The sequence below is a fragment of the Sceloporus undulatus genome, chromosome 2 (assembly GCF_019175285.1).
Source record: "Sceloporus undulatus isolate JIND9_A2432 ecotype Alabama chromosome 2, SceUnd_v1.1, whole genome shotgun sequence".
Lineage (NCBI taxonomy): Eukaryota > Metazoa > Chordata > Lepidosauria > Squamata > Phrynosomatidae > Sceloporus > Sceloporus undulatus.
In genome coordinates, this window is record NC_056523.1 from 48,481,690 (window position 1) to 48,487,212 (window position 5,523).

Genomic DNA, 5,523 nt, shown 5'->3' on the forward strand with positions numbered 1-5,523 from the left:
ATATTTATTTATATCCCGCGTCTTCCGATTGAGGATTGAGGCGGGTAACAACAAAGAAAATACAATATACAACAATAAAAACAACAAGCCCCACAAAATCCTGATCCAACCCTCCTCCCAACTATAAAATTAAACAGTAAAAAAATGTTTAAAAAGTACATAACAATACATCAAAGTTAAAAACAAATCACAAGTAAGAAAAATAATAAAAGGGGGATTCAATTGGTTCTGGACATTATCAATCGGGGAAGGCCTGCTGGAAGAGAAAGGTTTTTGCCGCCTTTTTAAAAGCCACAGGTGAGGATAATTGGCGAATCTCTTCCGGCAGGTCATTCCAAGTTTTTGGAGCGGTGACAGAGAAGGACCTCCGGGAGGTCACCGCCAGTCAAGTCTTTCTAGATTGTAAAAGGTTTTCCCCGGAGGATCGGAGTGTACAGGAAGGGTTGTATGGGAGGAGGCGTTCCTTCAAGTAGACTGGACCCAGGCCATGTAGGGCTTTATAGGTGATAACCAACACCTTGTACTGTGCCCAGAAGCTAATAGGCAGCCAATGTAGTGATTTTAAAATAGGTGTAATATGGTCGAACTTGGATTTTCCAGCGACCAGTCTGGCTGCCATGTTTTGTATCAATAGGAGCTTCCGGATGTGGCACAAAAGTTGCCCCATGTAGAGCGCATTGCAGAAATCAAGGCAAGAGGTTACTAGAGCATGTACGACCATTTCTAGGTCCCGCTGCTCCAGGTAAGGGCGCAACTGGTGTAACAGGCACTCCTGGCTGTCACATCAATCTGAAAAGACAGTTGAAGTGACGAATCCAAGAGCACCCCTAAGCTGCAGACGCAGCTTTCAGGGGAAGTGTAACCCCATCTAGAACTGGCGAACTTATCTCCATACCCAGATTGGGGTTACCTATCATGAGTACCTCCATTTTGGATTTAGCTTAAGTCTATTTTCCCTCATCCAATCCATTACCGACTTCAGGCAGTCATTCAGACCATCCAGTCCAACCCCCATTTAATGTAGTTTAGTGCAGTGTTTCTCAAAACCTTTTTAATTTGGGGGTATTTTCCTAAACTTGCAGTGCGAACTCGGTCACTTTAGGCTGACCTGGTAACGTATGAAACTCACTGCTGTGTGTAGCAGGATCTCTGGACTGGGTCACTAATTCCATGCTCAAATTAGAGGAGAACTAGAACATCTTAAAACCCCTTTTAAAAAAAACAGACAGCCAGGGAAGAATGCAGTAAAGATTTTGGCTATATCTCTGCTGCAAGATTGTTCCCTGGGTTTGCTACATGCCCTCTTTGCCACATCACACCCAGTGGAAGCAGCTCCATAGTATCAGACCCACTGGATTTAAACACTTTACCAACACCGCAGGATTTATGAACAACAGTAAATAGGAAAATGAATGGATCTTGATTATTATTTTTACATAGCACTATTAGTGATCATTCTTCTATGTAAAGAAACGTAAGTGATATGTGGATAATGTTTAAATCATTACAAGATTTCAAAAGAGAAAAAGCTCAATCAACGTGGAAGGGGCAAGAAGCAAGTATTTAAGCTCAAAAAAGGTTGGTTTATGATAACTACTTGGAAATATCCTATTTGTAAAAGTAGTTCATACTTATTTAGGACAGGTTGCCTAGAGATGTTATTGGTACAAATTTGTTCATTTTCCCTTTGGAGATTCTCAGCAAGAACTTCAGCTTGCATCTGCTGTGTATGTATGCTTTCATTTTAAGAAACAGGTCACAAGAGACCAGACAGGTTACAAGAGATTAGACTAAGCTGATCCAGTGTCCCTTGATATTAAATCACCAGTCACAAAAATTTTAAATCATTTCATACTGAGGTGGTTAGGGACTGTCAGACCAAGACCTAGTAGTTTTGTGGCCTGAGCAGATCTCTGCACTAGCAACTGCAATTAAGACAAGTCAAGGAAGGTTGGATTTTGCAGGACACTTTTAATTAACATTTCACTTTCACTGCTCATCAAAAACTGCTGTGAGGTTAATGCTTTCAAAAATAATTTCCGTACAATATTATTTGTAGAACTGGGAGCAGCCTAGTAGACATGAGTAATTAATGAGATAGATGATACTGGGGTATTTAGGGTAATAAAATCCAATTAATTTAAATACCTTATAGGCACCCAAACCCATCTGATCTTGGAAGCTAAGCAGGGTCAGCTCTGGCTAGTACTTCAATGGGAGACCACCAATAATTACCAGGTGCTGTAGACAATATGTCAGAAGAAGGAACTGGCAAAACCACCTCTGAGCATTCCTTGCCTAAGAAATTAATCACCTATGAAATGAATGGGGTCGCCATAAGTTGACAGGCAATTTGTAGGCACACACAAACACACACACACCCAATTATGAACTGATCCACAGTGGAAAGGAGGGAACAACAAAATTTAGGGGATGAGATTAAAGGCTGGTGAGTGCTAATCAATGCAATCAACATGTCACTTTTGCTTTTTGAATCTGCTGTAGCAGTCTCTTTAAAACCTTTTTACAAAGAACACACTGGTAACCACTGCTGTAGTCCAAGTTAGATCTAGTAGTGAGTCATAACCCACCAGTTGAAGACTAATGAGTTTTTCAAAGGTCCAGTTGATTTTAGTGGATCCACCCTCAGCATGACTAAATCTGAATCTCACTCTTTATAAAGAAAAAGCCAAAATAAAAATAACATATCATGAATAATAAATAGATGTTCAACATATATATACAGGTACATGTTTATTTTTGTGAAATGACTCAGAAAGAAAAGTTTGATTGACTTGAATCCCATGGAACAATGTGTTGGGTAGATCTCCTTGTGTGGAACCCCATGCTTCAGTCCTCAGCTTGTGTGACATACTATCATCTTAATTAAGAGTGTGAATTTGAAGGCAATGAAGATGTGTTGGATACCTAAATAAAACATTTGCTGATTCCTTCCAGCTCTGTGGTTCTATTTTATTGCACAATGGCAGGAGGGAACCTTGATTCCACAAAAGTATGGACAAAAAAGTCAGAACAAAAGTACTGTATGTCCAAGGTGACCAGATGTCCTAACCACCAAGGAGGATAAGGCATCACAAAATGTAGGACATTCAAGAAAAATGTAGGACATGACCAAGAAAAGCTGCAAACACAAGATCAGGAAATCTTGATAATTGGTGTTTATACCCCTATCAATAACAAATCTGCTTTTTATAAAAATTTAGAAAAGGAAATATCTAAACAAAAAATTACAAACATATTAATGGAAGGGGATTGGAACGGGGTAATAAAACCTACTTGTGATAGGAAATCTACTAAGAAAATAATAATAATAATAATAATAATACAAGGAACATTTCCCATCTCCTTCTTTAAGCTGTATGAACAATTTGATTTGGAAGACGTTTGGACTAAGCTATATGGTCAAACGCCCGGATATACTTTGTTCTCAGATCAATACAATAATATGTTCCTAACAACAAATACATTTATGAAAAAAATTGATAATATGTGCATATTACTGAGAACAGAGTCTGATCATAAACCAATATATCTTGAGTTGAAGATAAACCAAATTCAATATAATTGGAGATTAAATAAAAAATCTTTTGGACGATGAAGAATTTTTGAAAGATTTGAAACTGAAACTTAAAATGTTTTTCCAAGATAACAACAATTCAGAAACAAAAAAGAATGTGATATGGGACACCAGTAAAGCATTTCCTCGTGGTCTCCTAATTCAGCGAGGTGTCTATATGAAAGAAATAAGGAATGAGACACAGAAAAAAAGAGGAAGAAATACAACAAAAAGAGAAGGAGTCAGTACAAAACCTGACCTTAAGAAAGACAAAGACCCAATTGAAATCCCTTCAGAAACAACTAAAAACTGAACTGACCAGAGAAGTAGGAAAAAATCTTAAACTAACCAAACAAAAGAACTTTCAGTATGCTAATAAAAATGGAAAATGGCTAGTACAAAAATTAAAACAAAACAGGAAAAGGGATCTAATTGAAAAAATACAAGATAACAACGAAATTATAACAGCGCAAGAAGAAATAAAGAAAAAAAATTATTCAATTCTATGTTAATCTATATAAGAAAGAGGATCGTTCAGAAGAAAAAGAAAAACTAATAAAAGAAAACATTGCCAAACAAAAATGCGAAGAAATACCAGAAGAACAATATAACAAATTGAATGCAGAATTTACTGAAGAAGAAATAAGAAAAGCTATCAGAAACCTTAAACTGAACAAATCTCTGGGTCCAGATGGTTTTACAGCCATGTATTATAAAAAAAACTTGAAGACATCTTAATAACACCCTTAAAAATACGTTAAATGTGATCTCAGAAGAGGGAATTTCAAACTCATGGACAATGAATGACATAACGTTAATCCCCAAAGAAGATAAAGACAATACTAATGTTGAAAATTATAGACCAATTTCCTTACTCAACTTAGATTACAAGATATTTGCCTTTATTTTGGCTGAGCGTTTAAAACCTGTTCTAATTTCACAAATTGAGCAAGATCAAACAGGCTGCAAGACATGTAAAACAGAATATAAGAGTTATGTTAAATCACATTGAATATTTTGAAAAAAATAACCATAAGAAATTTGGAATGTTCTTCATAGATGCATATAAAGCATTTGATAGCCTCAACTGGAGTTATTTGTTATGAACTTTGAGTAATCTAGGAGTTGGTGGTAGATATCTTAGCTGGATACAAAGCATTTATACTAATCAAACTGCAAGGCTCTTAATTAATGGAGAGAGAACTCAGCAGTTTAGCATACAAAAAGGGACAAGGCAGGGGTGCTCCCTGTCCCCCTTACTATTTATAACTGTTTTGGAAGACCTTAACAACAAAATTAGAAATGACACAGAAATTACTGGAGTAAAGATTAAGAAGTACGAATTCAAACTCAAAGCCTATGCAGACGATCTTGTTATTTTCTAAGAAGACCCAGCTATTTGTATAAACAAAGTTATAGATACAATTAACAATTTTAGTATTGCATCAGGATTCAGAATAAACACCCAGAAATCGGTGATTATAACTAAAAATGTAACATCAGCTGAAGAAAAGGAAATACAAGACCGTACGAAATGCAATTAATTAAAATTAAAATTAAATTAAAATTATACTTTTAAACAACAATATCATATGCACAGCCTAAATGTATTTATATGTACATAGGCCTGTTACAGACTGCCAAAATAAAGCTGCTTCGGATCTCTATGGAGGTATGCTATTTAAATGATGCATGGGTCCTAAGAGTCCGGAGGTCGCACCAAAGCCACACTCCATTCCTAAGCACCGGAGTGCAGCTTTGGTGCAGCTTCCAGATTCTTAGGATGCATGCATCATTTAAATAGCATACCTCCAAAGAGACCCGAAGCAGCTTTATTTTGGCAGTCTGTAACAGGCCATAGTTTCATATGGTTAAAATGAAAATTTGGTAAAGTGTAATGTTTTTATATAAAATTTTAAAATAATAAAAATATTTATTTTTTAAAA